At 45.7% G+C, this 24,676-nt stretch overlaps 1 protein-coding gene across 1 annotated transcript in view; it reads left to right on the top strand.

The window, feature by feature from the left end:
- Positions 1 to 24,676, top strand: part of LOC117891579 — a 74,305-nt gene that overhangs the window by 5,796 nt on the left and 43,833 nt on the right. Inside the window, exon 2 of the mRNA XM_034797108.1 lies at positions 10,504 to 10,635. The gene's annotated coding sequence lies outside the window, so the exon portion shown is untranslated. The remainder of the gene's footprint in view (positions 1 to 10,503; positions 10,636 to 24,676) is intronic.

Below are 24,676 nucleotides of genomic sequence, written 5' to 3'. Positions count from 1 at the left end.
TCGGAGGGTATTTCTATGGTCGACTCCACTCTTGTGGCATGCCCCTCCCTCTCTGATGTTGCTCTTGTGGCATGGCCATGCCCCACCCTCTCTGCTGTTGTGTGTGTGTTTTTTTTCCATCGTGTAATTAAAATAATAATGCGGTGTTTCAGTGCGCGATTTGGGCTTCGCCTTCGGAGTTTTGTGGCTGCGGCTTTTTGGGCTGAAGGGGCAGGGGCGGAGATTGTGTGCGTCTCGAGTGGGCGTGGAGTGTGTGGAGTGGAGTGCACTGCACCACCTTAGGGCACGGCAGGTGGAAGGAGTGAAGGTGTGAATAATTTGGTGCTACAAAAGTTGTGTGTGTGTGCGCATCGCCCTCCACTCTTTCAGATGCTTCGTCCGCCAATTGTTTGTTGGTTTTTTCTTGTAATAGGAAAAGTGGTGATGGGGAGCATGGGGCATGTGCTGCCCAGAGACAGAGAGGTGTGGCACAGAGTGGGGTGCAATGGTGGCGTGGCTGCATCGTGAGGCTTTGCCGTTGTTTATTCTTTGCATTTTTATTTTGTTGACTTTTGTGTGTTTGCTCTTTGGTTGCATATTTTATTTTGTTGGCATTTTGGTAGATTTTTAACAAGAAATAGAGACAGACGGAAGAAAATGAGAAAAGTGTTGATGATAATGCATACTCGGAAATGGAATGGTATGATCACAGAGTGAATGAATCAATAAACTCATCTGCAAATCCATTTGTTGATTATTAAACGATTAAATACAAAAAATGAGTAAATATGTACATATGTATGTATGTACATATGTACTAGGAAGTGTACTACTATACGGGAAATGTTTTTGGATTCCAAAAGTAAAGATGCACTTCCAGCAAAAGAGAGAGAGGGATAGGTAGCGGGCGATCGATTCCTGTGAAAAAGAGCGATAAAATGAATGCTTAACCAGAAGACAGCAGAAGCAGAAGAAAATCGTGATAGAAGGACAGTGGATCGAGAGAGAGAGATAGAAGGAAGCAGAAGGCGCACAAAGCAGCAGAATGAATAATAACAACAAATATGCAAACGAAGAACCGGTTCCCATGTCTGCTGCTGCTCGGTTGCTGCGCTGCTCACTCCGGTTGCGGCGTCTGCGGGCGAGATATTGCTGTTATTTTCATGTGTGTGTGTGTTTGTGTGTGTCTGTCCCGTATAGAAATTCCTGCTACTTGCTGCTCCCACTGTCCATCTGCTGTTCCTCTGTAGCTGTTTGCAGCTCTTCCTGAGTGAGCGAGAACGAGGATGGAGTGCAGTGCAGTGGAGTGGGACGCTCAGACAGCGACATCAACTAGCGACCCATGTGTTGTTTTGCCCGCCTAATGATGATTAACTGCTGCGCAATGATCATTAGCGCTGGCTGCCTCTTCGTCATGTTGCCATGTCTGTATGCGTATGCGTGCGTGTTCGAGTTCGAGTGCGTGTTCGGTCAGCCGCAGACGAGGCCAAAGCCGAAGACGAATGTTTGAAGTCGAAGCGCAGCGCAATGTTAGCTAGTGAATGACAAAGCGGCGGGGGAGGCAGAAAGAGAGGCCTGGTTTAATCTACGCTCTCGCTCACTGCACTCCACCCCTCCCTCACTCAAAGCATTGACAAGCAGCGTTACAGTGTGTAAAGGAGAGAGGGAAGAGTAGCCATAGAAATGAAACCATATTCAGGGTCACGCCAACGAAAAGCTAAGAAAAGAAAGCTTCTTAAAAGAAACAGATGGACAGAGTAGAGAGAGCCTCATGGAGAGTGAGAGAGCACGAGAGATGTTCCATGTTGTTTGTAACTCTTCTGCAACAGCTAAAGATCAATGCATTTTGTTAGATCCAATTGTTGGTTATTTTCTAATGTTAATATGGACAAAACTCCTGTGGTTTCTACGGATCATTTGAGAATCTAGGTTGGAGGCTACCTCCTGGACTTCAATTTGGGCTCTTCTTCTCTCATCTTCCACTGGGGGCGACTACTTTTAGGCCTGTTTTTGGAACCGGTTACCCGTCGGAAAACCCGTAAGAAGATAAACGAGGCATGGTGCAAGGTACGTCCTTCTTGAGAGGGGGCGGCCGGGTGTTGCAGTTGCATGCAGAGATTGGTGGTTGGTGGTTGGTGGGTGGAGGAGAGCTCCTATCCCATTTTTTCTTGTTTATTAACGTGAAAATTTGTGGACTCTTTTCCTGCTGCTCTATGCCGCCCCATGTTTCCTGCCTCTTTCCACCGTTGCCTCGTTTCCTCGTTGCATATCCTGTGGCAATAGATCCTGGAGGCGTGGGGGAGGAGTGGTTTTGCGGTGCCGCCACTTGGCAACAAAAAAAGGAAGCGATTTGAAGGCAAATTGCCAAAAAAGCTTTTTGCTGCCACCGCTGCTGGTGCCCCGACTACGCCCCAAGGCTTGTCAACGGCACTGTGCCGCAAGCTCCCTATCTATCTCTCTCTCCCTCTCTCTCACTGTCTGTGTGCAAAACTCTCGCGTTTATGCAAATGCACGTGAAAATATTCAAAATATTCTGCTCAATTTTTATTTTGCCTGCAGCTTCCACGCTTTTGGCCCCGTTTTTGCTTTCAATTTGTACCATGCCACACCGCCGCCCCCTCTCTTGTCACAGCTAAGCCTCCAATTGTCATCGACATATTTCGCTTATTGGCGAATACTCTTTGCATCTCGCGAATCCATCGGTGACGCGGTGCTCCCAGAACTTGGATGCTGCCCCGACTTCGTTTTGTGTTTTATTTTTGGGCTCCAACAATTTGTCAACGACTGCAGATGCCGCCGCCCCAACCCCAGCACCCCTCAAGAAGGTGTCAGCAGAGTGCAACGACTAGAGGAATACCCTGTGCAAAGGGATTTCTCCGCCATGTGGCTACGGGCTTAGGTTGTGTAGGGGAAGGGGAAGGGGAAGGGAAAGAGTCTCTTGGCATAAATTTAGCATGAATATTCCCCTGGCAACAGCGAGAGGCAGGCAGCCGCTGGAGAGCTCATGCCTCATTTAGTGGCAGCAAAGAGTCATCGATAGGAAGAGTGCAACAGAAGAGCAGGGGCGGCAGGCACATTCGTTGGAGTGGAAGGAAGAGGAGGCAGAAGTAGTACACAGTGGAAAAATACGAGAAGGCAGAGAGCGGGGCAGAGAGCGAGAGACGGAGTGAGGGGTGACAGTGGGCGAATAGGGGGCACCCGAGAGCTTCAACCTTTTTTGTGCAATGAAGCAAAACCATTTTGAAGAGCGCACGCCTCTGCCTCTCCCTCTCCCTCTTCCTTTGCTTCACCATCTTCTCTTCTCCTTGTCTGCATTTTCGTTTCTTTTTCTTTGAAAAAAAAATATGACCATCCCACACCTAACCGCTTGCACCCTCCGTCTGTCACAGCCCCACGCTGCTTCCATGCCTTCGCTACCTCTGCCAATCCTCTGCCGCTTGTCAGCCCGGCCTCTTGCCGCATAGCCCCCCCCCGTTCATGCCGGCACTCAGCCACCACCGGCACCACTGGCACCCACTGCACCCACAATGTGGCTCCCCTCCATCTACCTCTACCTCTTTCTCTCTCTCTCTCTCTCTCTCTCTCTTTCTCTGTCTCGCTGTGTCGTCGCATCTGTTACTCTCTGTCTCTGTCTCTGTCTTCTTGGTCTCTCGAGTTTCTCGAATGAAAATTGCATGAACCCATCGATTGGCGGTTATAAAATTTCATGATTTCCTTAGTATTTTCCCACCTTCCCCCATCGCTCGCTCACCCTTCCCCTTCCGCTCCCCTTGCCACATTCCAACGTTCATTCCATGGCGATCCCAGGGTCTGGCTTCCACACAATCGATCGTCTCTGTTTCTTTCGATGAAAATTGTCATCGTCGATGTCGTCGTCGGAGTCGGAGGCAGAAGTAGTAGTAGAGGGAGGGATAAGAGCAGGCAGAGGAGTGGAGGATGAGTGTGCGGTGTTCGGTCTTATGCAATGCAGTGGATTGGAGACTCCTCCAGCTACAGAGGCTTCCCAGTGGAAGGGGAATGGGATATCACTGTCCTCTCTTCTGGATACGGATTTCGTGGCTGGATTCTTTGTAAATAAGTATCTTCAAGATCGTTTCTTCTTATCGCTTGAGCGGATCTGCTGCTCGGAGAAGACCCAGCCCTGACCCGAGAGCCCAGCCAACCGATTGGCTGCCTCCGCTTCTCCACATGCCACACACACGTGCCCCACAACAAATGCGTTTGAAACTTAATTACCAAACCAAAAATAAAAACAGAAACAAATACAAATACACAAATGAATGGCCCAAAAGGCCAAATGGTCAGCGACCCATAAAACGAATCTTTCGTTTGCTTTTTGGTCAAAATTTATGCACTCGCGATACGAAAGTGAATATGTGAATATATCTATTCATATCTTACTCGTATCTCTCGGATGTCTTGGTATCTTTCTGGGATGTGGAAATGTGCGAGTCTGGAGCTCAGTTTTAGCTCTAATTTTTGGAAGGCACCAAATTTCATTTGATTTTCGCTTTTTATTGCATCGAAAACTGCCTCTGTGTGTGTGTGTGTGTGTGTGTTTCCATTGTCTTCTTTGGCAGTGGGGGGGAGTTCGAATGGGTGGGTGGATGGGTGGCTTTTAGTCTCAGTTGCACAATGAATGATGATGCCCTGTAAAGGCACACGCAAAAGAGAGATGCCAGCCACAGTTGCGTCCATTTCAAACGAAATTTGTATGTGGAGGGCCTAGGGTATCCCATAACTCCGTTCGTTTTTCTTTGTCTGCCTTTTGCCTCTTGTTTGGGCTCTTCATCTTTGACATTCGCTCTTTCCGACCAGCTAGCCAGCCATCCATCATCTTTCGCGCTCAGTTTAACTTAAAGATACAAATATTTCAGCAGCAAACAAATTTAGCAGAAAACTTTTACTTTTCATTGCAAATAATGTGGCAAGAAGAGTGGCCCAGTAAGGGGCGGGGTGGGAGGGAGCGCAAAACATTTCATTTGCAACCAACAATGGGCCCGTTCCCCTCCCTGCCTCGTGTCTCATGCCACCCGCTTGTCAGTTCGATTTTTGGCCAAATGCAAAATGTAAACAGAAAATTTAAAACCGCAACAGGCGTCCCCTGCCCCATCCCCACCCTGTCATGACGCTGCTGCCACAATCCTTTGCCTCCTGCCGCACAGCCCAGAGTTTGTGGCAAGACGAAAAGCAACAACATCAACAGATTTATGGCCCAAACAAACAACTTTTGGCACTACTTGGCCACACAGTCGCGTCCTCCCTCCAACGCTGCCTCTGATCCTCTCTCTCTCTCACGCTCGTGTCTCTTTTTTTTGTTGCTTTTTGCTTTTATTTCGGTGAAAATCCGCCCCCGCTGCACGTTAGCGAAATGTCAAAAGCGACAAGCGGCGGTGAGGGGCATGCAGCAGAAGGCAGAAGGCTCGCCACAAATGCAATTTGCAATTTTTTGGGCTAGATGATATTTCCGCCAAAGTTTCCTGCTGAGAAAACCGGTAGGAAAAGCACGCACCGATAACACATTCACACCGGCAATATTTGGTAACGATTGCAGGTTGGAAATCGATAAGAGAAGGGTTTGAAATGTGAATTTTTGCTCAATTTAATTACTTGAATACATTTATTCTTCGATTATAATTTGTGAATCGGTTGCAGCCATTACCATGTCTTGTGGCCTATCCATCGTTTCCTTCTGCTTCTCGACATATTCCCATCTCTTTCTTATTTGTTACCCTCCTCCTTTCATCTCTTTTTCCACATATTTATGCTGCACCAAACAGCTAAGCGGCTTATCAAAACAGACGGGGAAAGAGTGAGAGAGAGAGAGAGAGAGAGAGTGAGAGAGGGTCAGTGGGGCATGGGCCACACACCGCAGGCGTCAGGCGTCAAATGGTGGAGGGATTTCGGATTTTGGACTCGGATTCGGATTCGTATTGGGGTTCCCGGGGTCAGCTCTGGTGCTGGACCGGCCAGCTACACACACTTTCAACGATAATTTGTTGTGTGTTTTATGTTTGTATTCTGCCTGCCCCAAAACATGTGTCCACCCCAGAGACCTGCCTGCTGCCGTACTCCTGCCCAACGCCTATCCTTCGCTCTCTGTGCTGCTCCACCAGCAGATATATTTTATGAATAATTTTGCATTTGCTGGATATTCGGACACATTTTTGTCACCCGATTGTTGTCCTTCCGTTTGCCACTGCTGCTGCTGCCGCTGCTGCTGCTGCCAGGAGTCAGCTGTGGAGTCCTGACTCCACTGGGGGATTGAGTGAGAAATGTGGCTTCGGCTTTTTGAGATTTGTCGCCTCTTTGATAAATCGCCAAAAGAGGAAATTCTGTTCCTTTTTTTATTTCTTGTTTCTGTATTTTTGTCATTTATTATGTGCTGCCCCACTGCCACGCCCCCACACCCAGTCCAGCGTGTAGCCCGCCCAAAGGCGATTGTGAACCGGTTTGTGCCTCCAAGAGAGGCGAGAGAAGTGTCTGCCCCAATCCATCCATCCATCAGTCGGGGGTTTGGCTGGGTTTCCGTTTTCTTGGACTTGGTTTCTTGGTTTCTGGAACTGGTTTCGCGGGTTCTTTGGATTCTGGAAAAACCTGAAGCCGAAGCCGAAGCCGCAGCCTGCGCCCCATGCCCCATGCCACATAGATTTTTGCTCCACATTTGAGAGCCCAATAATTACAGAGAGTTGGGGGGGAAGTTAGAATGCTTATAGATCCATGAATAAATCCATAAATCGAGCGATAATCCAAGAGAGATTTAGAGAACAGAAAGCGAAACACAAAGTTTATGTTTGGGTTTTAGAAAGAGTTCTGGAGAGACACTAAAAAAAGAAGAATGGCTACGAAAACGGCAGGAATATTAAAATATATTTCTGTAAACGCAGAAATGTGGCGACAATTTATAACCATTTATTTCATGCTGAAATCCCAGTGCTAAAAGTTAAGTCTTATTTACATGGAGGCCATAAAACTCCCTCAAATGAAAAGAAGGGTATCCCAAAGGTGTCGCTGGGCCATAAAGATTTCGATTTCCTTTTGCTTTGCCTTTGTTTTATTTGCATGGACACACGTCCTCATCCTTCACTGCCCTATGGCCCATGAATCTCCCATTGGAACCATTGAATAATTTCCCTTCTTTTGCCATCTTTTCTTTCTGGTTTCCCCCCCACTTGTTTTCACTGCTGCCTCGTTGTCCTCTTTTCACTGCGTCCTTAAACGATTACCAAGAGCCATAATAAATAAATGTTTTGGCAATGAGACCCCGACCCTTCCCCTCTTTTACACAGTCAGCCCTTCCCATTCTCCCCTTTACCCCAATCAGCCCGTAGGGCCAAAGTCAAGGCCAAGGAAATATTATTGAAAATGTAAATGAAAAATGCTGCCACAGAGACACACACACACACACACACATGTGGGTAGAGAAGAGGGTCCTTGGGTACTAGGGCAAGGCCACACGACCTTCTCTTCATCACGCCCCACCCCTTATCCCTAGGGGACGTCCCCGGAACGGAAGGCGGAACGGAAGGACTCAAAAGATAAACAGCCTCCGATTGCGTTTTCTGTTTCTTCCTCCTCAGAGAACGGAATAGGGCCAGGGGGGCTGGGTGTATGGCAGGCAGGGGGGATATGTGTATGTGCCTGTAATTGCATAAGTAAAGAGTCGAAGGATTGTCGAACGAAGGGAAGGCAACGAATCACATCAGGGAGTCCATTTTTTTTATATTTTTTATTGAGTTTCAGCATTTTTGGGGGGATTTATGCACCGCCGAGGGGCATGAAACATGAGCTAACAAGATGGTGGGGGACAGAGAGATAGAGAGTGGGAGAAGGGGGGGGGATAACGATAATGTTTTACAGGAAAATAAAAGGGCGGAGGGGCCGAGAGTGAGGGACAAATGAGGAGCGAATGCAGGAATGCTTTTCAGTGAATAAATGAACGAATTGAATGCATCCACAACTGAAATCATGACAGAACTCTTGATCTTTGAGTCATGAGAATATTTTGGAAATCGATGAATTCGGTGGTTTTTCATGCAGTTTAGAGATCGCTTTTGTGTGGCTTTTGTGGGAAATGTACTGCATTTTCTAGCGACTCGTATACTCGTGCATCTGTATGTGTGCACATATGTACATATGTATGTATCTGTGGGAATGACCGACTCCCACTTCAATTAAGAGAATACCCAAAACTCCTCCATTTCATTCCCCCTGGCAGTCCGCTTTTGACAGTGGCATTCAATGGAAATTGCAGTTTCAATTGCAGCCCCCCCCCTCCCCCCCCCCCTGCATATCACTAACGCTTGTGCTCCATTCGGTTGAATGTTGAATGCCTCATCATTAATTAAACACTTAATTAAAACTGCAGCAAATGTCGAACCCACACATGTGGCAGCACCAAAGAGCGACAGAAAGGCAGGCAGCACAGAGAGCGGCAGGCAGGCAGGCAGAGGCAGGCATCACAGGGCATTGAAAATTAATTAGATGTCATCGCTTTCAACAGAGTTTTCCCCTTCACTGACGCCCCCCCTCAACCAACAAATAATCGACTATACGAACACTGGAGGGAAATAGATTTTCACCCAGCCGAAAAAAAAAAAATAACCCACAAAAACTGCAACGGACAAAACGATAAACGATGAACGATGAACGAGAAAAACGAACAAACGCAAACACCCGCCCGCCCGCCCTCCCGTTGATAATCGTGTTAATAATCATTTAAAATTAACGCAAAAACTTTCCATTTTTCAATGCGATTTTCCATGCAACAAGATGGGAAAATGGATGGGAATGGTGGGGCAGGGAGAGGGGTTGGAGAGCGGTGTATCATGATGTAGGGATCATATAGAAAAATATATTGATATTGCCACATAACAATGGTTCGAGGGAGGGATAATGCTAATGAATGCAATTGAATGAATTTGAGTGAAAATGAAATAGAATGGGACACTGGGGATATGGGATGGAGACTCAGTGCGAAATTACGATCCGATTTATGATGCGTGGCGATGGACTGGTTTATATAAAGGGGGAACAAATGGCATTGGAATATAATGGAGCAGTGGAATAGATTCCGATGCGGGAAAAGTGCAACAGGACATGCAACCATTCATGATCTGTTAATGCTGTAATTGAATGGTGGCGTTATGGGCTGGAATGACATGGGAAGTGTGAAAAGTGAATCAATATTGCAGAATGGAATGTTATAGAATGCATCTAATGACTCTCTGTCTGAATGCTGTGTATATGCACTGTTCCGGTTGCACAATTTCATTATGAAAAGCCAATAGAAAGCGTCTAAAAAATCACCCACTGCTCGCTCTCCTCCACTTTATGAATACGAATTTGGGAATTAATTTTTGCAGCTGCATTAGAAACAAAACAACACAAAATAGAAAGGAAAACAACGAGAAAATGAAAATGCAATTTTCACTTTTTTCACACACACACACACAATAAACACAACACAACACAACACACACCACACGAATGTGAATGCGAATGCGAAATGTGTGGAGTCGAGTGTACAGTGGAGTGGAGGCCCAGTGGCTCCACTGACTGACTGCCAGACAGCTGGCCCATACATCCACATGTATCTAGATTGTATATATTCAGATATATGTACACCCATATGGGATGCACGCTCTGCTAACAAGCATCGCGCTCACATATAGAAAAAAAGTAAAACAAAAAAGATGAAAATAAAAATGAAAAGTCTCTCCCATCGCCATCTGCAGCTCTGTGTGAAAATTGTGAAAAGCGTATTTGGAGCAGAAAATATAATGTCTGGGGCTCCATGCCTCCCTCCTCCAACCTTTCTGCTCTTCTCGTCTTATTTTGACTTGATTTTTGTTTGTTTCTCTGTCTGCAACTTCACTTTTTCGGCCCCCCCCTGAGATAAGATTCCATACGCGTAGACTGATAAGTTGTTGGGTGAAAATAGGGCTCTTAACTCGAGCTAAAACGCCCCAAGGCCATGCCTTAGATGCTAGGGGATTCAACTGGTGTGTAGGTGTAGGTATCTCCTGCCATAGAGATCTGCGGTTTCCATTTTGTGGCCTAGAGATCTTAGTTCCGTCTGCGTGGCTTTCTTTATTTGTAATCTTTTGTGAATGGAAAAATCCGCAGTTGATAAGAACATTTGCTTGATGGTCAAAAACACGCATGTTATGGCTTATCTTTTGGGCCATCCACCCATCCATCCATCCATTGCGTCGTCTGGCGATTAAAGCGCCTCGGACATCACGTTCTAAGTACGATAAGCCAAGGCCCCAAGACAGCAACCCACCCACAGCGGTGGGGGCATTGCCTAATCAATAAAGGTGGTGCTTTATTTGATTATTATTCTTTGATTCTTTTGGTGGGGTTGCACGATAAATAGGTTTACGCTCCGATTGAGCACTAATTGATTGATAAGCGATCATGATTCAGCTGCAATGGGGCGGGGAAGGGGTTGCCGTTTCCGATAATGGAATGGAATTCCATCTTAACCCCCATAATAACTATTGGTGTTTGTTTTTACAGATCGTTAGGTGTGCTTCTCGACGAACGAATCGACCTCATATAATCGACGGCATTTTCGAAACAGCCACAGCGAAATCCACATCTACAACAGAGGGAACAGCAAGATTCGTGTTTTACACAAACTAATTGCAAGTAAGCCATCAACTACTATAATTTCTAAATCTATATATACAACATCAGGCGACATCATCATCATCATCGTCTACGGAGAAGGAGAAGTGGGGGAGAACGGGTACTGGTGCTGGGCCTTCAAGTAAGTGGAAAGCTCACTCTCCCAGCACAAAAGGCACTGCCACAGAAACAACAACAACAACATTCGACTCGATTCGATGTAAATCAGAGGAGAGGGAGAGAAAAACAAAAACAAAAACAACAAAAGCACACGACAGCCCAAGGCGATGGGCGCAATGGGCGACAGCTCCAAAGTCCAAACAACTAGAAACCCCGGCTAAAAACAAAGAGAAAAAAAAGTCGTCTAACTTGTCAGATCGCGTGCCAAGAAATAATAATGAAGGAAAATATCGTGCGAGTTTGTTTTCTGTGCTGTGCTGTGCTGTGCAGCAGCAGAAATAAAAACAACACAAGCCCCACAAGCAGTCAACACTTTATGCCACTAATAATCGTAGTACTAGCAGTACGCTTGCAGCTTGCAACCTGCAACCTCGCCCAAACTCCCAACCTCCCAACCTCCCTCCTTCATCTATGAGCAGTTTGTGTCATGCGCCTGCGTGCCGTCTAATTGGCATGGAATGAGAATCCAATTGGCGGCAGGCAAAGGCGACAGCAAGGGAGTGCCACAGCTAATATATAAAGTACACATGTACATATGCATGTACATAAATATATTTAGCATTTCTGTAGTCTGCTTAAAGTCCCCAAGACTACAGAATAGAGGCGCACTGCTGCATCAAGCGTGACAAATGGTAAAGGGATATTAAATGTAAATCGAAGGAAATATAAATATCAAAAATAAAACCAAATAAAATATTATTAAAATATTGGAATATAAGTTAGAAATTGAACATATCTCTTGCTGCTTTGATAACTCTCGATTCAGCGTCTTATCTTGTATGATTTAAGGGGAAATTCAATTTGGTTAGAGATCAACTTAATATCACAATATATTTATATGCTTTATTCCACTGTTTTGTCTTTATTCCTACGTTTTGTTTAGCATAACTCTACGCACTCTTTTTGAGTGCTGCACCGCCTTGAGTTTCCATTAAATGTTCCCCGCATTTTGGAAACTCTTTGAGCTGCTCAACCATTCAGCCATTCAATCGCTAACGAAGCCAATCGCTTAAGCCCTGCTCTCAAAAGTTTGAAGCTCTGCGCTACAATGGTTGAACGTATCCGTGTGCCTCTCTCTCTCTCTCTCTCTCTCTCTGTGTGTGTAGCGATGTATCTCTGTATCTCAGCCTATTTGCAGTCAATCTCTGGGGAGGCTCCTGGGGGCCCTAAGCCACTTTAAGCCAGTTCGGGCTGCCTCACCTCCGTCCCTGCTCCTAATGAGAGCTAATCAGGTAGGGCGAAACCCTCGAAAACTATTCTCCCGTGTACACCGCGAGAGTGTGTGTGTTGCATGCCACCTGAGTGGCAGAAGCAGCAGCAGCAGTCAACCAAAAAGCCATTGAAAAACCCACAAAAACATGGAGAAGATAAGCCTCTGACAGAGTCAGTTGTGGGGTAGGGGAATATTCCATTGGGTGGTGGGGATACTGGAGGGTAATTGCCGCCGCAGACAACATGCTAATTAAAAGCTACTTTTGCAGCCGCATTAATATACACACAAAACACCGCAAAAATCATGCGTCCCCGTTGTCGTTGCCGTTGCCGTTGCCGTTGCTGTACTCCGCAATCATAGCCACAGAATTAGAGGGTATCAAAGTACTAACGAGACCAACGAGGTTCAATGTGCAGGCTGATATTTAATGCACTGCTTAATGAGACAATTCTGCTAATAAGTTCCGAAAACTCTTCAAAGCAATAAAGTCGGAAAAGCTGTTGAGTCTAAAATGATGGTAAAATGAGGCTGACATTTTAGCGATTTCTAGATGAAGAAATTCTCGAACTAAATGAAGAAAATGCTAGATTTCGGCGAAGGTTTGAAAAGTTCTATAAACTTTATTCCTATAAAGGAATTTATAGTTCAGACAATTCTGCGCACAAATAACGAAAATTATCCAAATAATTTGATTCTTAACAGTCGCATTCCCATATGCAGCAATAAATGAAGAAATCGCTCTACAAATCTACAAGAAAATTCTCAAAATAAAACACCATTTTAACATCAAATATTTAAAGGGTATTCTGCGTATCTACATACATATCTCTCGCATGGTTTATGGCTGTTGCCGCCGCGCTGCTCCTGTGCCTCCTTCTGTTCTTGTTGCCTGGATTAATGGCGGGGCACACAGCGGGGGGGCGTGTCTCTCTTGTGCGGCGACATCGTTGAATGACAACAATTTGCATTTGTTTCATTTTCAAAAATGTTTCCGAGGTACAAACTGGTATTCATTCGACAAGGGACATGGCTCCTGCCCCCTGCCCCATGTCCAACTGCCACAATGATGGAACCGCAGACAGGAGGAGGATTGAGGAGGATTTAGGGATTGGGGGAATTGGGGGATTGAGGAATGAGGAATGAGGAGTGAGGAGTGAGGATTCGGAGGATGATAGCTCTCCGGGTTCCGTCTGTTCGTGGCGTCATTAAAAATTGTCTTGATGGGTTTTGTGGCTTTGATTTCAATGCGTTGACGATCCTGCCCTCCGTCCGCCTGTCTGCGTGTTTTTTGGGCCCTTTTGGGTTTGTATCCTGAGAGGAATCGACAGCTGTTGTTGCCTGTCCTCTGTGGTTTTCGTGGACTCTCCGACTGGGAGTCGTCTCGAGTTAATTGATGGATCTGATGGGACACGGAAAACACTGGAATCGAGTTAGCTAAAGCGGCTTTTCGCACACTGAACAGGAGCTTCAGGCGAACGATTTACAGGAGTTGCCGGCTTAAAGTACTTAATGGGAGAGTTTTCTTTACTGGAAAAACAACGACTGACGGAGAAATGCTTCCCTTGCACACAAATTCCACACGTTGGTAAGGGAACCCAACAATCAAGAAGTTCTCTGCCTTCCAGTAAGAGTTTTCGGCATCCTTTGGGGACACTCCGGGACACTCCACGGGAGCTGAAGGCTTATTTGATGCCACTCGTTCTTTGAGTTCTTTTGCGAATTTTGTAGCTCAGTTTTCTGTAGCAAGGTGGCGGCGTGGGCGCGGGCGTGGGCGGGGCCTGTCCATAAATTATGCAACATTTTTTTGTGGCAGAGCAGGAGAAGTGTCAAAGCTTAAAATTTCTGCTTTTGGAAATGGGAAAAACGCTACAGGATGCTGCAACCGTGGAAACTCCAGCGACTCTTAACACTTTTTTTCCGACTTCAAGTTTTCTCGTGCGCCCGTGCCCCTTGTGCCCCTTGTGCCCCTTCTGCTTTTTTGACAGTCATAAATTTGCGTCCAGCTACGGATTCGACAGGAGTTGGAATGCAGCAGCAGAAACAGCAGCCACAAGGAGTACAAAATAAAAAGCGCAAAAGGCAGGCGTAGGGAACTGAAGGGCGCACCTAAACTTTTGCCAAAGAAAAAGGAATGACTGTGGCAGTGGCAGTGGCAGGGCTCTAATGCTAGGCGAAATCTGTTAAGCGGAATGAAAACTTGGCCCCGCGTGGCAACAAGAGTGAAAGAGATGTTCAGTGTCCACTCTGTGCGATCTCTGGCCCCATGCCCCCAGCCTGCATTTCTTTTGACTTTCGTTACGCTGGAAATTCCGTTGCTTTCCGCTCAAACTTTGACCCGCACGCCCCCAGCCTAACCAAACGTCGATCTCTTAGGATTCTCATTGTCTTTGTCACATTTGGATAACAAAGCAAACGCCACTAGGAGGAGGCTGAGCAGTGGTTCCACTCCTACTCCTGCTGTGTGACTCATGTTTTGTCTGGTCATAAAGCATTAGTAGTTATTAATTGTACATTTATATGTTATCGGTGTCTATTAATATTTTATCGACATTCAATTATTCAACATTGAAGAAATTCAACAGATTTTCATGGGCCAATCCCCGCTCCTGCGTTGTGGCGCATGTGGCATGCGGGAGACGGATATGGCAACTCAATGTCGGTATCATTTGCGTCTTCTTGCCACTGCCTTGCCATTTCCTCCCCCCATCTCCACTGCCACCAGGCGACTTTTGCGTTGCAGGTGCATCATTTATTCAATGGCCCCAGACGCTGCCGAGAGTGAGCGGTGGAGTGGGAGAGGGGAGAGGGGAAGCTGCTTGTCTCCTTAGGACTGTCGCTTCCTTAATACGTTTAAAAATAAGTACACAGGGCCCCCTCTCTGTCGACTCTGCCACTCCAGCGTTCAATGTTCCTGCCTCTTGGCTCTTCATTTTCTGTTGTGTGGCAAGTTGTTGTAGCAGCGGCAGCAGCAGCAGCAGAGCTTGTTCTCTGTGTGGCATTGACTGCTTGAGTAATTGAAGCGCATCACAATTCTGGTTGGCAGGATTGCTTGCTGCACTGAAAGAAACTCCCAGACCTACGATATATTTAATATATAATGAGAAGCTTACCATCCACTCCTTCAAGCTGTATCTATGCCACATTCAAGGCTCTTCTTTGTTCGATTCAGTGGAAATTTCTCTACAAATAGAACCCCCGTGGGGCTTCAATCTCTCAATTAAAGATGTGCCATCCCGCCCATCTCCAACCTGAGCCTCGCTCCTGTGTTGCTTTTAAAGACCGCCACAAAATGTTGAATAATAAATGACATTGTATTGTTGATGGGTTGGTTGGTTGGTTGGTTGAGTGGTTCAGTGGTTGAGTGGGTCATCCCAAGTGGGTGGGTCAAATCACTCTCTGAATATTTCATTCTGCACATATTATTTATTTAAGAGAACTAAACGCACTCCCACCCGAAAATACATACAACATTTCTATGAGTTTCTAAATGGGGAAAAAAGATTTGGCATCACAATCGGAATCGGAATTGGAAATGGAAATGGCGCCCCCGGTCCGCCCCACCCTGCCCCACAGCTTCTGCCATAGAGATTTTTTGTGTCGAAGAATAAAGTGTTTTGGAATGGAGTACGTGCTTCTCTTTGGCTGCCCCACCGCCACTTTGGTTTTTTATTGTTAACACTCTTTGCTGCCACATGGAGCGGGGAGGGGAGGGGAGGGGAGGGTGTGCGGCAAGCGACTTACAGTTGCAAATGTGCAACAGAAGGAGCAGCCGCAGCAGCAGCAGCAGCAGCAGCTCAAGTCACATTGTTGCACATTTGCTGGCACTCAGAAATTGATTGGCCAACGGTGGGTTGGAGGAGCCAAAAGGATTTAGAAAAGGATTTCCATCGGTGAGAAGAAAATCTGTAATAAAATACAAAATTCCACTCGAGAAAGAAAAGCCCATCGATGGAGATGGAAATCATTTGGAAATCAAACGAAATTATGTGCGAAGCGTGGCTGAAATGATTCCTTTCCGTCCTTAAACTCTAATCTGTCGTAAGGCTGGAAATCGTGGATTTTTTTGTTTGCTTTTATTTTGAGCTTTTATTATTTTTTGTACTTTTCTTTCATGCTTTGTTATTGGATTTTTACATCAAACGAAAAGTAAATAAACAATTTAACTCGTGAACGGCAACAATTAGTCAGTCGGCTGTTGGCCGCTCCGATAAACTGGTGCAACAGGTGTGGCTCTCAGGCTGCGGCTGCTGCTCCTCGCTCGTCTGTTTGTGGCAGCTCTGGCTGCTGCTCAAGTGGAGTGTGGAGCAGTCTTTGCTGTTGGAATGTTCCTTCATCTCTTCGTGTTTTTGTGGATCTCCTGCTGGACTTCTTTTTTGATTTGATGGATCTCTCGTTCCTTAGTTCTGTGGCTCTTCGAATAACAAAGAGTTGTGGCAGTTGTGGTGTCTTCTGTTGCTCCTGTGTTAGTGTGTGTTTTTAGCTTTTGAAATTTTGGCCCTAAGTAAATAGATAATAGAATAATTATTCAGCACTTAAATATAATTATTTAATTAATGGTTTAATCATTGGACAGTGAAGGACTTGCATTGAGCAATTAATGAGCAGTTGATGGGATTTACTTATATTTTATTTGAATAACTTAATATCTCATTAGATCTTCCATCTCTGAGCCAGGGCCAATGGCCAGGGGCACTCTTTAAAGTGTATCCTCTGGGGACAATCAGCAGCGCAAAAGAGCAAAGGGCAAGGCAAAGGACAAGAGCCTGAGCCGCCCCCAACACAGGTCTCAAGTCGCGTGTCGCCACTGTTTGACTTGATTATAATGATAAAATCTAATTAAACAAGTTCTTAACTTGCAGGAGAGATGTCAACTCAATTTACAAATGCCTTCTCGCTGCCTCAAACCCCCTTCGTTGGCCTTTCATTTGGCCATTTTCTTACCCCCTCAAAAACTTAAACCAGAGACCCCACGCCCCATACTCTCAGCTCGCCCTGGGTCGCTGTCTCTAACTCCCTGCTCTCTGCTCTGTCTGCTCTGTCGGTCTGTCTGTCTGTCTGTCTCTCTGTCAGCACAAACATCCTAATTACCAACTTTTTGTAGCCCAAGACTCTTTGGCTCTCATCAATGGCCATAAAGAGGGGCACAAAAGGGGGAGGAAAGCGAAGGAAAGAAGGTAATGAAGGCAATGGCCAGTTAAAGCGAGAGATGGATAGAGAGAGAGAGAGACAGAAAGAGAGAGGGAGAGTGGGAGTGTGGGCCATGGCTCTCGTTGGGTCAGTGGAGCGCTCCACTTTACATGTTTCGATGTCATCGTCTCCGTCGTCGACTAATTACGTTTTGTGCCCCCGCTCTAACCCCCCTAGCCACCAATGGATGGATGGCAGGCGTCACCTAATGACCCAAAGCCGCCTACAACGGAAACCAAAAGAGTAACCGACAGTGAAAGAGAGAGAGAGAGGAGAGAGCGTATGTGTATGTGTATGTGTATGTGGGTTGCTGTACGCACTTTTTTACACCGCACTGCCCCTCGGGGGCTCGCTGCTCTCCCAGCTCAAAGTACATTTCTAATGACATGCGACATTACGTTCGAGTGTCGAGCGGAGGAGGCCAGAAGCGAGAGGTGATGGATAAAAAAGAAGAGCGATTCAAAGGAGGAACTCCTTTTAGTGTTGGGAAAAATAGCAGGAGGCATGCCAAAATGTGAAATGAGTAAACCTTCCGCGCAGATCGTAGAAGCAAAGTATTCAAATAAATCCACGGGGTATTCCACGGAACTTCATTTTCTTTGACAACCAATCGACATGGACACTCGTTTGGCTTTAGCTCTTTCTGTGCTCCTCCTTAAGTATCCTGTAGATGTGCTGTGAAAATAATCCAAGAGCACAACTTCATTTATTTTGTTTGAATTCTTTCGTTTGGTCAAGCGCCGCCGTCGAGGAGTGGCTGTTGCTGGCTGCTGCTACTATATTACCCCCACCCCACTACTGTTCCTAATAGCTTTGAAATGAGTTTGGCATTTTTTGTTTTGTTTTGTTCCTCCGTTGCTCCGTTATTCCGTTATTCCGTTCTGCTGTTTGTTTGCTTTCGATTCTGTTTGGCCGTGGGGCGGCTGTGAGCTTTCGAAGCTCTCATAATGCATTGGCGATGGCCATAGACAAAGTTCATTAAAAGCGCAGCCTTTGCGGAGAGACCTTAAGCTAGCGACTCGAAGGATACCCAGCAAAATGGGATTGCCGCTTGGAGCAGGAAATATTTATAATTGAAATTGGTAGTGGAATATTTAAATTTTGGCTGGGAATTAATGGAGGAGGGGAACGCCTCTTTGGTGGCTAAATTTGGGTATCTTCCGCTTTGGACATCTTCCCTTTTGGGGAATCGTTGTGCTAAATGAAAGCCCTCGCCCTGCCCATCGTTTACAGGGTTTGCCGTAGAAACTTCTGCTGCTTGCAACATTAGCGGTTGCATGGTCCATATGCTGCCGCTGCCGCTGCCTCTCCTGCCTCTTGCGTGTTTGTGTGTTTGTGTGTTCGGGGATAAGTGAAAACTTTTCAATCTGTGAATCAAAGAGGTTCCAGCGAGAGTGAGAGAGAGAGAGAGAGAGAGAGAGAGGGGCGGGGAACTAGTTCCGTGTGAGCGGCAAGTGGAACTTTTTGATTTCTGTTTCAATTGGTTTTTTGTAAAATGCAAAAAACTACCAAAATGCCAAATGCCATTGCACTTGACTGGAGAGCCAGCTCCTGGCTGTCCAGTGTCCTGCTGTGGTCACCCCGCACCGCACCACCCCCTTTTCGTGGTCGTTTGAAGTTTTTATCCTTATTTATCTTCATAAAATATTCATGCACTTTCCACTTCTGTCTGTCTGTCGGTTGTGTCCCTCTGTGTGTGTGTGTGTGTGTGTGTGTGTGTGTGTGTGTGTGTGTGTGTCTGGAAAGCCACTTGAACTCCCAGGCACTGGAAGCACTCAGCTGCAGGACACAGGAACACTCCTCTCCTGCCTCGCTCTCTGTGTGTGTGTCTCTTCAGGTGAGTGCTTACTGCCTCCTGGGGGCAGCTCTCCCTCTCTCTTCCTGGGCCACTCGTCTGCACTTTTCAATTAAAAATTGTTTTTCAGTACATTTGAGTTGATTGATTTTTAATTGATTTCAATTCGAGCAAACACACTGAGTCGGAGAGAACTCTATCTCTCTCTCTCTCTCGCTCTTGCAACCAAGATGCAGATGTGGAGAAGGGAGTGCCAGCAGAAGGGTCGAGAGTGCCAGCAGAAGCATTTCCGAAGCAAGGCCCCAAGGAAATGAAGAAGCAATCACGAAAATGGTGGCGCATTTCCATTACCGTTTGCCATTCACTCTCTTTGATTTGATCTTTCTATGATCTCTTTCCTTCAGCTCTCGCCAAATTTCTGGTCTCTGTCTTTTACCTCTCCTTTCTATGCCCTTGCTCTGTTCTCTTCTCCTTGCGAAGAGTGATGCGAGGGGCACGAAAACCCTTCAGATCAAGGTAACCCAAAGATCGACGATCTTTCTTGCTCACATCTTTGAGAGTAAATTAATTTCCACTTTTCCCAATCGTTAATTGAAGAGAATCCCCTCCAATGTCTCTCGTCTTTCCTTGCAGGGTATTCGCCACTTCGTTGCTTAGCGTTTGCATCCCTTCCGGTTGATTGTTTTTGCTTTTATTTATTTATTATTAACCAGGCAAACCCCTTTCGGTTTGCCCCCCCTCCCCGACTGTGTGGCATGTGGAATATCCTTCCGCCAGGAATGCAAATTGCATGAGCATGCCCCATGCCCCATGCCCCATGCTGTCTGTGGCATCCATAAATTCTTAACAAGTATTTTGTGGCATTTGAATAAAAAATTGAAACGAAATGAAAATGTTCAAATTTAATATTTAGAAACTAAAGTGGCAAGTGGCAAGTGGCAAGTGGCGAGTGGTGGTGGCATGTTGCAAGTGCTGGATTTTTGTTAAGTGAATTTTAATTTCCCATTAACACAAGCCTCCACCCCCAACCCACTCAAAAAAGCACAACAATAAAAGGGTTGAAAGCGAAAACAAAAGGCAACACAAAGCGACAAAAACTTGTGACAAAAGTTTGTGGAGGGTAAAGGAGGGGGGCGGGAGGAGAAAAAAAACAAAAACATGAAGGACTGACGAGGATAATGTGTAACAGCCTGGCTTTTCCAGTCGAAAAACAACAACAGGACCAGAAACAGGAACAGGAGGGGCGAACAGACTATAACAGAGCAGAGAATGAACAGCCCCAAAAATGGGGCATGGTGGAGGGAGGAACCAGTCAGAGGGGTTCCAGAACCAGAGGGAAACCCCTTCTTTTGTGTCATGATATATTAGGCAACAGCAAGCCGTGGGGGCATGCAACAAACTGTGGACACTGACAGCGATGGTAATAAGGGAGACTTACACCCCAAAATTGGGGCTGGGAATGGGTGGAGATCTGAATGAGTTTTTCTACTTAATTGATAACAAATTTTTAATCTATATTTATTATAAAACGCATAGAGATCAATAGATCCAGATGAGTCAAGAAATAGCAGAAGGAAAGACTAAAAGAAGAAGCTCAAAATAATAAATCCGAAAAGTTACCAGAAGCCCAAGCTCTTTCATTCCAGCTCTAAATGATTTTGAAACAAAGAGATATTCTCCTCCCAACCATCCATGGAATGATCTTTGAATGATTGCAAATGTAGAGGGGAGAACCACATTTATAGCACAATCTTTTATTGGGTTTTATTGGGATACTCTTACTTTATTGATCATTGTTAGACCTGATGATAATTTGTTGCCACTTTTATTTAACAACTTAATTATCAGTAATAATTGTATGTTGTTTCCATAGTTTTCCTTGTGTATCCCTAATTTGTTTATAGACATTATTTCTGTGTATTTTCCTCTCTCTTCAAGTCTTCTGTTGGTAATATCTTATTCGAATCTAATCACTTTTCCTCCTTTCATTCCTTCTAAGCTCCTATTCATTTTCTAGCTGTAAAAGCCTTCTCTCGGTCCCATGCCTTCCTGCCCATTTCCTTTCTGGATGTGCCACTGCCACCTGTCGTATGAATGATATTTTCCCTACGATTTCTCTTGCAACTTTTTTTTTCCTTCGTTGGGGCACAAGTTTTCGAGGGTCTGTGGAGCGGTTGGGGTTGGGCGTTGCTTGTTACCTGAAAATTTATGGCACGACCTGTCAATATGTGCCGCCGCTTGCGTGTGTGTGCGTGTGCCCCAAAAACCTGCCTCAGTCTTTGCCTCTTTTTCACCCACCGTTTGCCTTCTGCCACTTATCCTGCCGCCTCTTGCATCCTCCAGCCTGTGCCTCCTACTTCTACAGCTCCTTTAGCAACTTGCAATCGCAGTCCTTGCTGATTTCCCACAATTTTCTCTCACTGGGCGAAGAAGTGTTCCTCTCTGTGGCAGAGTGTGTGCGTTAGCAGAAGGGCATGATGGGATTCTTGCAAATTTATGCCTTAGCAACGATTTGTTTTCGATCTGTGGTCCATATGGCACTTGAACAAAATAGTAGAAAACGAAGCGTCATGGCCGAAAATATATCCAATAATATATCCTACAAGTAAACGCATTTCCGGAAGAAGATTTCCAGGGCAGATTCCAAACGAAATATCCTTTGGTCTCAGACTTCACAAAAAATAAAACAAGTTCCCAGTGATTCCGATTCTCTGTGGATTTTCTTTCTTCATAACAAATACTCCCCGCATAAGGAAGAGTTTTACACTCTTCATCACTCCCTAAAGGGTATCCCTATTGTCACGGCAAAGCTCTTCTTTTTTTCACTCTGCTCTTTGTTCTTTGAATTATGACAGAGCAAAGAGCGAGAGAGAGCGAGAGAGAGAGAGAGGATGCAAGGGGGATGGAGGTTGTAGGAGTGAAAGTTATGGTCTACACATGTTGCTGTCGTCTAATGCCTGTGTTGTTGTTCCCTCTGTGTTCCCTGTGTCCTGTGCCCTGTTTTTGCTGTTGGAATTTGTAAGTAAGAAAATTGTTTTTGAAATGGCTAACAAGCTATTAGCAAACAAACAAAGGGAAAACGATGAGCATGATGATGATGATGATGTTTTGGGCGTTGAGTCCAAGGAGAGTCAGGGAGGGTTCCCCCCTCCGAGGGCGAAACCGACTTGGGGCATAGGGAGATTCCTTGGGTCTCTGAGATGATTGCCTCTTGGCTCGTTTCGTTTTTTATCTCGTGTCTCCAAAGTGACATTTAAGCGATTCATTCGATGGAACATCAATCAGAGGATTGTTTTCATCTAAAAAATGATTTATGAGGATGCAAAAAATCACAGAGGAAAACTACAACAAACAAAAGAACAAAGATAGCCGCAAAAATCACCGACAGTCCCTTGAATGTTGAAAAAAGGAAAACAAAATAACATAAAAACGAGGAAAACCTTGATTTCAATTGAAAATATAAATATACATAATAAGGTGCAAGGACCTTCCCCTCCTCTACTCGTTCTCCTTCACCCTACTCCATTTTTCCTTCGATTCTTTATTCGAATTTTTCCAAATTGGTAATTCAGAAAGAAAATATTAAAGGCCATATGCCCCCTTGACCTCTTCTTGCCCCACTCCTAACACTCCCTCCTAGTGCCACACGTCCTCTGCCTTTTCGCTGACCAAAACAAAACAAAACAAAACAAAAAACACTTACCTTCTGGAAAAAACGGCTGAAGGGCGTTATGGGGGGGAGGGGATGTGGCAGGAGAAACAAATGACAACCCAAATTATTTTGACACCATTCCCGTAAATGCCTGCCACACTTGCCACGCAGTCAGAGAAGGGGACTGGGAGGGAGAGGGAGCGAGAGAGTGAAACAAAAGCAAAGCCAAAAACTCAAGTGGTGGCCCAGAAGAGGCGCCTAGGCGGTCGTCTGAAGGGGGCAGAGAGGAGGCGCATAGAGCAGCGTACAAGCGATAGGTAGGCAACATATTGTGCCACGTAGCATGCAACATGAGAACAACAATAACAACAGTGAGAGACACGAGACTCGACAGAGAGAGAGAGAGAGAGAGCGAGAGAGATGTGTGTGGCAGACAGGCGGCGGTGAGGATTATGGGGGATTCCCATTCGGAAACGCGTGCGTAGTGATATTCGAGGCACACTATGATGGAAAGAGGGCGAGTGGGTGTGCAACTAGGTGGGTGGGGCAGTGGGGTGGGGCAGAGACAAGTTCGCGCTCTGTTGCAAATTGCCAGTTAAAATTTTGCTGACATTTCAGCAGCAGCCAAACGTCAAACCAGGCCCTAGGCACCAGAGGGACCTCCACAGCCACGGAACGGATGGCGGAGCGGAAAGCGAGGCAAAGAGAACTAGAGGAATAAGTGTGAAAGGCAGCCAGAAAGAGATAAGGCGGGGGAGGGAGACAGTCAACAGTCGGATTTTGGTGTCTGAAAGTGTCAAAAGGCATTTTATGAGATTTTTGTATGTTTATTTTTATGAGATTTTGTGTGTGTCCCGTATCGATGAGTGTTGTTCTCGACCATGTCTAAGTTGGAAGTGTAGAAAAAGAGTATAAAATTAAGGGATAGATTTCGTGAATCACTGAATTTGATACCCTTTAAATCTAGTCATTTGCTTTTGGGTAATTCTTGGAATATTACCATCTAAAATTTGATATTTAAAATACTTTAAAAACAATTTTCAAAGTGTTTATTAAATACTAAAGAGAACACCTTGTGGAGTGCCCTCCTCTCTCTCTCTTTCCTTTTCTGTAGAAGAATCGCACCTCAATCGACTGACTCGATTGCTGTTTAATCCCAATCCGTAAACTTTGTCTCAAAATTCATGCCTCGTTTGAGGCCTTCAGGGCCATGGAGGCGACCTTCGGTGTGTGGCACTCGTATGCGTACGAGTACTTAACTCTCGGGTACTCGTTATTTGTATTTTGAGTAAATATTGACTCAAAGGTAACCCCCGTCGGCCAGCCAGCCAGCCAGCCACCCACCGCCCCCCGAATAATCGAAGCCAAATTGAAGACCAAACATTAACACGCGCCTGCCTTCAGTCCGCCTGCAGTCATTACCTCATTTCATCCATTTATTCCCCCCTGCCACCGCCACCGCCCCCGCCCCCACCATTGGTTCAGTCAGTCAATGAGCCAAGGGCAACCATAGCGCGAGTGTGAGAGAGAGAGAGAGAGAGAGAGGTATTTAATAAACTCTGAAACGCGTGTCGCGCGAGAGACGACGACATGCAAATCGCAATCGAAACGAAACCCAAAAATGTTACCCGAACGCGAACCGGAGCGAGCTCCGAAGTGCAGCCCCACGAACTGCATTGAAATGAGTAGGAAAGAGAAAAGAGAATAGTGGATTGAACAGCCTCCCCTCCCCCAGATGCTCTTTAGTCACCACCTCGATGCGAGGGCCTCTTATCTCTAGTGCGATGTGTGTGTGTGTGTGTGCGCTGTGTGGAGTGTGTATGCAGAGCAACCAACAATAACAAAAAACCTAAACAACGAACTGCAAAAACTAAAGCAGCAGCAACACTAACAACGACAGCAGCCAGCAAAGTCAGCCCAGAGTGTGTGCAAGAGTAAAAGAGTCAACAAGAAATATCAATTATTCAAGTACCGTTGCCATAGCCATAGCAATAGCCATTAAGTGTGTAGAAGTCGAGCAAAAACAGTAACAGTG

Source organism: Drosophila subobscura, chromosome A, assembly GCF_008121235.1.
Source record: "Drosophila subobscura isolate 14011-0131.10 chromosome A, UCBerk_Dsub_1.0, whole genome shotgun sequence".
Classification (NCBI taxonomy): domain Eukaryota; kingdom Metazoa; phylum Arthropoda; class Insecta; order Diptera; family Drosophilidae; genus Drosophila; species Drosophila subobscura.
Note: the sequence above shows the minus strand (reverse complement) of the source record. Positions and strands in the feature narration are given on the sequence as shown.